At 39.0% G+C, this 12,600-nt stretch overlaps 1 protein-coding gene across 2 annotated transcripts in view; it reads left to right on the top strand.

Moving 5' to 3' along the window:
* Fbxl17 (F-box and leucine rich repeat protein 17) overlaps positions 1 to 12,600 on the top strand; it is a 474,904-nt gene that overhangs the window by 122,599 nt on the left and 339,705 nt on the right. The gene's annotated exons all lie outside the window — the stretch shown is intronic.

The following is a 12,600-nucleotide window of genomic DNA, read 5'->3' as shown; positions in this document are numbered from 1 at the left end:
CTTTGCCTGGACCGATTCATTCCTTTGCATTTTCACTGTTTATGGAGTGCTGACTGTCTGTTGGGCCTGTGCTCCTGGTACATGTGCAGCTGGACTTGGGAGCCCGGTCTCAGAAAGAAGCTATACATACTTGCCTTGTAGTCCAGAGACACGGATATCATGAGTTTTGTCCTTTCTGGATCTCTAATTTTTAAAATGTGAGAAGCTTGCACAATCTTTTTTTTTCTCTACTTTCTATAATTGGCTTCCTTGTAGGAGGGAGGGTGTATATGCTGATCATAATGGTTTGGGCTAAATGGCAGACTTACCCTCTCTCTCCTTATTGTTGACACCTTACTTAAAGTAGGTGAGATTTTATAAGCTGTTTAAAATGTACGGAAGAACTTTTAGTGAGCTGTGAATGTATTTGTCTGACATGATGAAAAATGAATAACCTAATTTAAATTTTGTTTTTGATGATGGGTTTTCTTGTTTAAAGAATGTTAACATGAATATGTAAGAAATGTTATATATTCACACACCAGATTGTGTGTATTATTTTTTTAAGCAAGTAATTATTGCCTTTCATTTATGATTAAAACGTAGATTATTAGGGCTTTATACCTCACCTAGATTTTGTCTGTCCTGGGCAGCACCTTTACCTGCTAAAATATTAAAGTCTATTCTAAACATTTTCTCAGCTCAGATGATTCTTGAAGGTTGTGCTTCTGCCTTCCCTTTTGATATTTCATGTCGGACTTCCTGAGTTGGGTGTGCTCTTTGCTGTTATGAAATATTGTACATTTCGATCATCTTTTCATACATGTAAATTGAACACATTACTGAAAACTTGCCTTGCATGATTCCCTCAGAAATAAGAAAATTTGTCATTTTTATTCCTGGAGGCCTGTGGTTAAAGCCACTAGATAGCCTCTTTTGGGGCTTTTCCATGCATTATGGAAAAGTACATGCCTTTTTGTTTCATATAGTTAACATTGCTCTTTATTAATTTTATTAACTGCGATTATACATATCACCCTACTCCCCTTATGTATAAATGCAGACTGAGTATAGAACAAAAAGTGGTTGACGTTTCTATATTTACTAACATGGGAGAGGGTATGGCATTATATAGCATACCCTTCTTATTAACTGCTTATATATGTTCTCCTGAGTACAAATTATAGGAGTAGGGTAGCTTTGTATAATAATGTCTAAAATACCATATCCTGGATCTGGGAAAGGGAGTGAGTGTCTGCACACTGAGCAGTGGTGTGCTTCCTGGAGGATCTTGTATACTGAGATCCCTCTGGGTTTGTGTCTCAGCTTTACATCCCCCTCACCCCCAAATAACTTCTTTAAGCTTCCATAGTTAGAAAGAGTTAGGGCTGGATTATAACCTAGGCAGTCTGATTCCAATAATGTCGCAAAATTATATAATCTTAAATTTCTTTTTGAGATAAGTAGGTTTGTCACTATTTTCTCTATTTGTAATTAAAACTTTATTGTAAACATCTAATATTTTAAATTAACAACATAACATTTTTTAAAAGGCTTTCTTTCCATTTCATAAACAGTCAGCAAAAGAAGAGTGGTCTAGGGGGCAGAAGGATTGCAAGGAACATGTGGAATCACTAAGCCCTGGGCAGGACATAGGTGACAGAAGGAAGCAGGAAGGCGAAAGGGTAAGGGAAGGTGGAGAGGAGAAGAGGTCCAAGGCAGAGGCCAGGGGAGGAGGACAGACAAGAAGTGAACCATTTGCTGTATGGCTTTGAGCATCCCTACAGAAGTACTTGTTAGTGCTGCTGCCATTTAGACAGCTTCGCTCTCTGTGTTCTTTCCTTTCTTCTATGTTTGAGGAAGAAGCACCATTCAAAGATGGCTGATGCAGAGTTCAAGTTTTTTATACCACATTTCCTGTTTTCTTACAAAAAACCTAGCTTTGTAAGTGATCTCCATGGCAGATTTAGTTTAACGTTCAGTCATGCTCATGAATTTTTTTCTTTTTTAAATGAGTTCTCTGACTGTATCTGTTAGAAAAACTCAAAGCCATCCCACTAAAACCAGGAACACGACAAGGCTGTCTACTCTCTCCATACCTCTTCAATATAGTGCTTGAAGTTCTAGCAATAGCAATAAGACAACATAAGGGGATCAAGGGGATTCGTATTGGAAAGGAAGAAGTTAAGCTTTTGTTATTTGCAGATGATGTGATAGTATACATAAGCGACCCCAAAAACTCTACTGAAGAACTCCTACAGTTTATTTAAAAATGAAATAACATTTTACAGAATAGAAAAAGAGTCCTTTGTTTTCATATAATTAAAGCATGTTCCTGTGATAAACCACAGAATTACTTGCAGGTACATGAACTCTTTGCTCATTCATATCAAATGGAACTTTTACCTGCCTTTTGATCTCCAAAGCTAATGTACATGCCTGCTTTCAAGTATTTTAATTCTTCCTGCTGTATGTACCTTACAGTTGTATTCATAGATTATATCTTAGAATGCCCATTTCACAAGTTAAAGTAGGAACACACCCAGAATAGTCTAACTTTCTATTTCACTTATATCATACAAGTATTAACTTTTGGTTAACTAAAACAGTATTAGTCTCTGGATGGTGGTGGTGCACACCTTTAGTCCCAGCTCAGGAGGCAGAGAGAGGTGGATCTCTGAGAGTTCAAGGCCAACCTGGTCTATAGAGTGAGTTCCAAAGCTATAGAGAAACCCTGTCTTGAAAAACAGAAAACAAAACAAAACAAAAAACAGTATTAGTCAAAAATACTTAGCAAATTGAAAGAAGGTGGTTACACTTAAAGATTTTTAAAATCAGGACAGATAGATACCTACACCATTAGAAAGAGACTAGTCTCTTCACTTTTTATAATTCTTTATCATGGGATTTATAGACTTTTAAAAGTCAGCTATCCCAACTTTTCAGTAGAGAGATTAACAATAAGATAGGATGAGTTAAAATATGAAAGGTCAGATGAACAATAAGATTTTCATTAAACACTAATGCGATTCTAAACTTTTAGTAAATGATTCGCTTTGAATTCCAGTGCCCTTGTTAAGGGTCTATTTTTTAATATTTATAAGTTTTAAATGAGATTTATTGGTCACTGTTAGATTGTTCCCATTCAAATTGTACATAGGTCATATTATTTCACATGGATGTTGTTGCCAAAGTAGCATCACTATAAAGAGATATGAAGAGATTAATATGTTATTTTGTACATGTATGAGGCCTATGTGTGAAATAGCATTGCCTCCAAACTAATAATTACCAAAGTTAGAAGATTAGCATATGGAGGTGCATTTGTAGTTTTGTTTACTTTTGCTTATTACAAATTTTAAATGAGACTAAAAGGTAAAATTTCACCATTTTTTATTTGCTTGATGAAATAATTGCATAGTGTTAATTTAAAAATTGTATTAGGAAATATATTCAAAGGTCTTTAATTTTCATGCTGTGGAAAAGTGACACTTATGGTAGCTTGTCTCTGAAGTGTTACCATTTGTATAATTAAGACTTAAAATGTTTGAGCAGAACATTGTGTATGATTTTTAGTCACATTCTTGTCTCTTTCCGCATAATTATGGGATATGAAGAAATCACCAAATTACTGACTACTGAAAATTGTGATCTTACCTCAGTGGAAATACCACGCTGGAAATGAATGCTTAGTGTTTTTCCCCTTCTGGGTCACAAGCTCTGTGGGTTCAATCATTTGTCCTGTTCATGACATACAGAATAGTACCTGCCTGACATCTATGTCAGGAAAGACCATGCTCTTATTTGTGGCTCAAAAGAAATCTACTTCTGTTAAACTATTTATAGAATCATTTTCTTTTTTGGGGGAGTTTCAAGACATTTTTTTTCTCTAGCTGTCCTGGAACTCATGCTGTAGTCCATTTGTGTGGGTCCTTCTATGTGTTGCTTTTGCTTTTATTGGTTGATGAATAAGGATGTTAATAAGGCCAATTGGCTTAGCAGAGTATAGCCAGGCTGGAAGATCTCTTTCTCTCTCTCTCTCTCTCTCTCTCTCTCTCTCTCTCTCTCTCTCTCTCTCTCTTTCTCTCTATCTATCTATCTATCTATCTATCTATCTATCTATCTATCTATCTATCTATCTAGAGAGATGGTGGAATCAGGGAGAAGCTATGTAGCTGCCAGAGACAGATGCCGAATGCTGGACAGACCTTTACCTGGTAAGCCACAGCCATGTGGTGATACACAAATTAATAGAAATGGGTATATTTAAGATATTAGAATTAGCCAGAAACACACTTAAGCTATTGGCCAAACAGTATTGCAATCAATATAGTTTCTGTATGGTTATTTCAATTCTGGGCGGCCGGGAAACTAATAAGCAGCCTCTGCCAACAGTCCAGGCTGGCCTCAAGCTCAGAGATCTGCTTGCCTGAGTGCTGGGATTAAAGACATTCATGGGGGTAGACTAGTGAATGGTATAGATGTGATATATTCATATAGGCACAGAGATAGAATATCGGGTTAAAATGAGTTAGATGAGATAGGGAGGATTTATTCTAAGAATAATTGGTTTCATTGGAAGATTCTCCGTGGCAGATGGATTGATTTGATTTGTGGTTTTGAAAAGTCACTGTGGCTTGATGTGTAAAGGTTAGGTTGGTAGGGTCATGAGTTACAGTATGGGGTCCTATATGTAGGCTGTTGAAGATGTTCAGAGGAGGGGGGATGGTATATCTTGGATTTCATCGGGTGCAGTAGAATGTAAAGAGATGATCCCAATATATTCTGAAGGCCATGTGCAGTATTAGTATTCAGTATTAACATGTAGTTTGATTCTCTCATGTTACTGGGTTTAGATTGATTCAATAATTATAATTAGGTCAGCTTCCAGAACTGTGTATATGGACTGAAATTGGAGGAGGAGGTCTCCTAAGTCTTATTTTTTTTTCTTTCAGTTTTTATATCACGGGCAAGAAATGCTGTTTTACTATTTGGTGCCCTCAATTAGGATTTTGCAGAGTAGCTCATTGTCAGCTATATATAAATCTCTAAAGATTATTCCACTTTTTTAGAGTTAATACTTCTGGTGGTTTGTACGATACTCGTATGCTCAGGTGTTGGAGCATTTGGTCCCTGGTTGGTAGTACATTTTGGAGAGATTTAGGAGATGCAGCCTTGCTTGCACTGGGTGTCGGCTTGAGAGTTCATAGCCCCATGTCCAGTTTGTTCTGTTGAAGATGTGACACCTTAGCTTTCTACACATGCTGCCATGCCTGCTGCCTGCTGTGTTACCATGGTGGGCCTTTGGAACCCACTCTTTTCCAAAGTCACTCTGGAAAAGTTACTAATGTAGCTATAGGTTGCTCTTCTTGCCAGATATGTAATGACTCAAAAAGAATGCCAGCACAGATTGTTACACCTTACTGCATGAATTTATCTTACTTTGGTTAGGACAGTTCTCTATGATGTAAGAAAACATTAAGCCATCAAGTCTTAAATGAGAGCAAGTTGGATCTCTTTATTTACAATCATAAAATTTCTATAAAGGCTTCTCCACCCCACCTTGCCCCCCTTTTTTTTATGATTTTAAGCCTTTTTTAAATAAAAGTGCCTTCCTCAGAGTGCACTTTCTGCATTTGTTGTTTGTTTTATAATTTACTGCCACATTCAACTTCCCTTTTCCTTTAAATTAGCAGTTAACAAAGTTGTTGGCGGAGGCTGCTTGTTCATTTCTGGCCGCCCAGACCTGAAATAGGCACACAGAAGCTGTATTATTAGCAGTACTGTTTGGTTAATAGCTTTAGTGTATTTCGAGCTAGCTCTTACATCTTAAACCATTTCTGTTATTTTTTTAATTTTTTAATTTTTTTATTGAGAAAAGGAAAAAAAAAGTTCCCGCCTCCTCCCAGCCTCCCATTTCCCTCCCCCTCCTCCCACCCTTCTCCCCCTCCCCCACTACTGTCCCCCTCCCTCTCCAGTCCAAAGAGCAGTCAGGGTTCCCTGCCCTGTGGAAAGTCCAAGGTCCTCCCCCCTCCGTCCATGTCTAGGAAGGTGAACATCCAAACTGGCTAGGCTCCCACCAAGCCAGAACATGAAGTAGGATCAAAACCCCATGCCATTGTCCTTGGTTTCTCATCAGCCCTCATTGTTCGCCATGATCAGAGAGTCCGGTTTTATCCCATGCTTTTTCAGTCACAGTCCAGCTGGCCTTGGTGAGCTCCCAATAGATCAGCCCCACTGTCTCCGTGGGTGGGTGCACCCCTCGTGGTCCTGACATCTTTGCTCGTGTTCTCCCTCCATCTGCTCCTCATTGGGACCTTGGGAGCTCAGTCCAGTGCTCCAGTGTGGGTCTCTGTCTCTATCTCCATCCATCACCAGATGAAGGTTCTATGTGATATGCAAGATACTCATCAGTATTGCTATAGGATAGGGTCATTTCAGGTTCCCTATCCTCAGCTTCCCAAGGGACTAACTGGGGACATCGCCTTGGGCTCCTGGGAGCCACTCTAGGTTCAAGTCTCTTGCCAACCCTAAGGTGGCTCCCTTAACTAAGATATGTGCTTTACTGCTCCCCTATCCAACCTTCCTTTATCCCAATCTTCCTGTTTCCCCAAGTTCCCCCAATCCTCCCCTTCTCACTTTTCTCTCCCCGTCTCCCTTTTCCCCCATCCCACCCCCCCCCAAGATCACAATTTTCTCCCCGGCAATTTTGTCTACTTCCCATAGCCAAGAGGATAACTATATGATTTTCTTTGGGTTCACCTTCTTATTTAGCTTCTTTAGGTTCACCAGGTATACACTCTGTGACCTTTATGGCTAGAAACCAATTTATGGCTAGAAACCAATTATGAGTGAGTACATCCCATGTTCATCTTTTTGGGTCTAGGTTAACTAGCTCAGGATAGTGTTTTCTATTTCCATCCATTTGCATGCAAAATTTGAGAAGTCATTGTTTTTTACCGCAGCATAGTACTCTAATGTGTATATATTCCACACTTTCTTCATCCATTCTTCCATTGAAGGGCATCTAGGTTGTTTCCAGGATCTGGCTATTACAAATAATACTGCTATGAACATAGTTGAACAAATGCTTTTGTCATATGATAGGGCATCTCTTGGTTTTCTTCTATAATTTTATTAAATATATTTTCTGGACCATTGAGCTGCACTTCTTCTCCTTCTTCTACTCCAATTATTCTTAAGTTTGGTCTTTTTATTGTGTCCCATATTTCCTGAATGTTTTGTGATGAGAATTTGTTGGTTTTGCTGTCTTCTTTGATCAGTGTGTTTATTTTCTCTATGGTTTCTTAAGTGTCTGACATTCTTTCTTCTATCTCTTGTATTCTGTTGGTAGTACTTGTCTCTGTAGTTCCTGTTCGTTTACCCAGATTTTTTATCTCCAACCTTCCCTCTGTTTGTGTATTCTTCATTACTTCCATTTCATTCTTCAGGTCTTGAACTGCTTCCCGTACCTGTTTGATTGCTTTTTCTTGTTTCTCTTGGTTTTCTTGGGTATCTTTGAGCAATTTATTCATTTCTTCTACCTTTTTGTTTGTAATCTCTACTAATTGTTTATGGCAGTTTTTCACCTCCTGCTTAAGGTCTTCTATTATTTTCATATAATTCACTTTTGAGTCGATTTCTTCTAATTCTTCTGGAGTAGGGTGTACAATTCTCCTTATTTTGGGATCCCTTGATTCTGGTGATGTCATGTTGCCTTTAGGGTTGTTGGAGGAAGTCTTGCATTGGCGCCTTCCCATCTCCTCCTTCAAATGGAGCCAGGAGAGGCCGGGTGTCTTGGTCCAGTCTTTGCTGTGACTGAGTCTCTGGGTGTATCTCTTCAGTGTAGAAGCAGGGACCATCCTGTCGAGCAGGAACTCCTCAGCACCCAAACATGGACGACCGTCCAGATGGGACTCCTCAGCACCGCTCTGGGTGGGTTGTGGATGCAAGCCCAATGTCTCTCCTGGTGCCCGGATGGGATCTCCTTGCTACTTGGGTGGCTCGTAAACAAAGGGCCTACCTTGCTTGCTGCAGGCAGGCTATTGAGACAAAGGAGCTACCACCCTCCCTGTTGCCCTCTGATTTGGATTCTGTCCGAGCGCCCGAACAGGCTGAGCTGGGAGATGTTATGTGGTCAAAGAGGGGAGGGAGTCAGACGGAGGAGGGGAGGGTTGTGGATGCAAGCTGGGTGGGATCCATTTCTGTTATTTTATATTCTACCATGAACCTCGTGGTTTACTGGCAAGGTTCCAGTGCCTCTGTCTTGTGCTGTGGCTACACGGCTTCTCTGACTCCACCTATTCTCTCCTCCTCTATCTGCTTGGAATTCCTGCCTTGCCCCATTCTGCACTGCAGTAGGCCCAAAGCAGCTTCTTTGTTAACCAGTGGTATTCACAGCATACAGAGGGAATCCCACATCACAAAGTCCCTGTAGGATTCTGAAATGAAGCCCTGCCAATGTCTTTGCAGAAGTTTATTATCATGTTCCTCTTCACTGAAGAGGGCACAGCAGTCATTCTTAGCAGCAGGACTTTCCTGATGGAGACTGCATGAACCCATGTCCCTTTCAAATTTAGCTTGTTTGATTAGCATGTCCGGCAAAGGAGGCCAGTCATGTTCTACCTATGTTATGTTAATCATGCTGAATCTGGCGTCTTCCCCCTTGTTTTCACAATAGCTTTGACTCAAACCTCAGCATCTGATTTGCAGACTGACTTTATTCTTCCACAATGCAGAGTCGTGTTTGTGTTTGTATACTAATTCCCACTCTCCACTTTGATTTTCCATAGTCTGTCTTCTCCAAATAAATGAATCACAAGTTGGAAACGTAAAATTCCTTAGTGATGTAAAGTGATTTTGACAAAGATGCTGAGAGAATTGGACATACTTATATTAAACGTGAATCCTTATCCTTACTGCACACTAGACATAAATATTAATGCAGAGAACATCATGAACTTGGATACTAGAGATACCAACATTAAGAAAATGAAAAGACAAGGCATAGCTTAGGAAATGATCTGAATTTAAAATATGTAAAATCTCCTTCAATTTAGTAAGACAATTTAATTCTTTAACTGATAAAGACTTATACTGATTTCATTTATCAGTTCTACTCATAGACATTTATTCAAAAGAACTAAAAATATAGTTCCATACAAAGACTTGTATGTAAGGAGCACCATTCAAACTCCTAAATTAGAAAGATTTCACATACTTATTACCTGGTCAGATGTATTGTATATACTGGAATTCTGTACAGCAGTAACAGTTCTGCCAAAATATAGATGTATATGCACACATGGATAAGTCTCCAAAACATTTTACAAGGGAAAGAATTACACAAAAGGCTACTTATGGTGGTTTCATAGTTATAGGAAGGTTTCTAGATAAGGTGAAGGTATAAAGATAGGAAAGTGTTGCAGTACTTGTCAGAGTCTGAGTGTGGAACAGTGCTTGACTGATGTGGTCACAAAAGAGCAAAGGGGATTGGTTGCATGATGGTATTATATTGTTAAAATGATAGGAACCATACTCAGTTATACTTCTTTATCACTTAAAACAAAGTGCATTTATTCAGCACAATGATACATTGTAAGTAAGTTTCTCAGTGTTTTCATGCTGAGTTTAATTTTAAAATGGGGAAAATGTACCTCAATATGTGATTTCAAAATCCACCATATTATTTGGGTTAGGATATAGCTATTTAGGTTTGTGTCTTCTAAGCCCCAAAGAGAATCTTCATCCTTTGGGCAGTTTTCCTTAAGCTGTAAGGTACTTGGCAGTCACCTGAAGATTTGACTAAGTGCTTATTGGGATTGAGTACATAGTTAGTAGGACCCAGGTTCTGCAGTCTGAGCATGTTTCAAGATGAGGATGATACAATAAAGCTTGTCAGAAGAACCAGACTTTGTTGAAGGTCCATTGGACCTTTTTAACCAGAACCTGAGCTTTGGACTATTTTAAAGTAAAACAGCGTGGGTTTCTAGCCAGAGATAACCAGGAGTTCACTTGGAGTCTTCTGTGACAGCAATGGATTTACAGTTGTTTCTGTCACTGTTCAATCACAGTTCCACTTGTTATCTAGAACTCCCAGGCAGTGACCGGGATCTCCAGAGTGCATGGAGGAATAAAGAAGCATCCTTTAGTTCTGCTGGTTTTGAATTATTATTTTCTTCAACCCATCAGCTCCTTAGTTCTGGTTGTGAATCACAATACAGAAGTATGATCAAGAGTGATGATACTAGTTAACCATTATTGAGAAATTACGATTTCTCACTGTTCAAAGTGTTCTGCTTGCACTGTCTTTGCCCTTTCATATTTTACTCTGTGAAGTGAGTACCATTTTTATTCTCTGTATTAGAGATAGACATAATACAGAGAAATTACTTTAAATAATCACACAAAGGGATGGGACATTCACTTGAGATTTAAAGTGAGGCACCTAGACTCAAGAAAGAAGCTGAGACCCACTAATACTTGCCTTCCTATAATCTCTACTTGGGTTTATGTCAGAACTTCTGTCCCAGGTGTCTCACTGACTATCTTACTTAGGGTTTCTATTGTGTGTCTACTTGACACAAACTAGAGTCATCAGAGAGGAAGGAGCCTTAGCTGAGGAAATGCTTCCATGTGATCCAGATGTAAGGTATTTTCCCATTTAGTGATAAGTGACGGAGGGATTAATCCTTGGTGGGTGGTTCCATCCCTGGTCTGGTGGTCCTGGATTCTGTAAGAAAGTAGGTTGAGCAAGCCAGTAAGCTGCACTCTTCCATGGCCTCTGTGTCAGTTCCTGCCTCCAGAACCCTGCCCTGTTTGAGTTCCTATCCTGACTTTCTTCAGCCATGAACAGCAATGTGGAAGTGTAAGCCAAGTAAACCCTTTTCTCCCCAAGTTGCTTTTCGGTCATGGTGTTTTGTTGGAACAATAGAAACCCTAAGACACTGATCTTCTGTTTGTAGGAGAAGAATCAATCACCTCTGACATTTGAAGGTTATTTTATTAGTCTTCTAAAAACAAACATACCCAGTCAGAGTGTTTCTGTACTTGGAGAGCTTCACTCTGCTCCCCCTTTGCAGGCTCTGTTGATGTTAGAGGCTCCTTGCAAGCTGTCTTATTCTAATGGCTTCAGTTAAAAGAGAAAAGCCTACCAAGGACTTTGAATATTCCTTAATCTCTCTTTAAAAGCTGAGGATCTTGGGACCTGAGTTTTCTTGTGTTCTTTATCCTTATCTGAGTTCCTCTTCCTTTCCAACCTTCTCAAAAAAAGACTTGATGCTAGTCTGAGATTGAGCAGAGCATTTAACTTACTGACCATGTACTTAACCCCATTCCCTTTCTTTTAGGTTTTTAATTAAAGATTGTGTTTCATTGATGCTTCCAGCGATTTTAGTGCCTTTTGTATTCCATGTTAACATAATGTATTTAGAAAGCTGAGTGTAAGGCAAGTCCATTTTTAATTTATCAATGGCACCCTCAGTCTTAATATGCTTAAGCATACTTTACTTTTGAAGGCAGAATTAATCTTTTATCAGGCTTGCCATGGATGCTGTTGGTTTCATTACTTTAGGGAAATGTCCCTGTGATTGTCTTAGAATTAATGCTATTCACGTACTTCTGTTTCCTGCTGTCTGTAGAACATAAAGAAGATACAAATAAGAGTCACCCAAACTAAAAGCTAATGTAGAAACAGTGGATATCACTGATGTCTGAAATCTAACAAAAATGTTTTTATTTTGGATGAAGAAAGTGAACCTAAAATAACCATGTGTTTGGACTTTTTTTATAGGTTGAATCTTAAAAATTTCACATAATTATAGAAAGATAATTTATGTCTGTGAAGAAAAGTTTTAGGTATGATTGGGAAGAAATAGTTTTATTCTGCCTTTCATTTTTAAAGCAGATCTAGCTAGAAATATCCAGAATTAATACTGTAAGTTCTTTGCATCACTGGGACTTCTGAATTTTGAATGACTTGCGAGTCACTTGGGGCTTATTAAAAATACAGACCCTGGGGTCCTATCCCGTTCAGTTGTAAGTTTGCAAAAGAGTTCTCAGAAGATTTCAATATACATTACATTGAGGTTCTCCAGGGAAATAAAACCATTAGGAGATTTTCTCTTTTTCTTTCAAGAAAGTCTTGCATGATTCTGCGATTGAGGAGTTCCAAACTCTATAGTTGGCATTTTGGGGACCAAGCAAAGCATATGGTCGTGAAAGTCTTAAGTTTGAAGGCTGGAGAGAAAGTTTCCCAGCTGGAAGACAGTGATCCAGAGAGAGGACAGTAGGAATGACTGTGTGGAATTAGGTATTGATGATCCTGCCCAGCTTTACAAATATATTACTAATCACTGAGCTGAACCTTTAAAGGGTAAGCTCTATAGCGTGTAAATAGTGTCCATAAAATGTGAAGAGAAGAGAGAGGAAGAGACACAGGACAGGAAGTGGAGTAGTGATGTGGAATTCCCCTCTGTATGCTCTGAATACATTTGATTACCGTTGGATAATAAAGAAACTACTTTGGCCTATGGAGCTAGGCAGGAAAACTAAACTGAATTCAAGGAGAAAGAAGGTGGAGTCAGGCAGATGCCATGTAGTCACCCAAGAAGCAAGGTGTGA

This window comes from Alexandromys fortis, unplaced genomic scaffold, assembly GCF_014885135.2.
Source record: "Alexandromys fortis isolate MF-2015 unplaced genomic scaffold, M_Fortis_MF-2015_v1.1 scaffold_61, whole genome shotgun sequence".
Taxonomy (NCBI): domain Eukaryota; kingdom Metazoa; phylum Chordata; class Mammalia; order Rodentia; family Cricetidae; genus Alexandromys; species Alexandromys fortis.
Note: the sequence above shows the minus strand (reverse complement) of the source record. Positions and strands in the feature narration are given on the sequence as shown.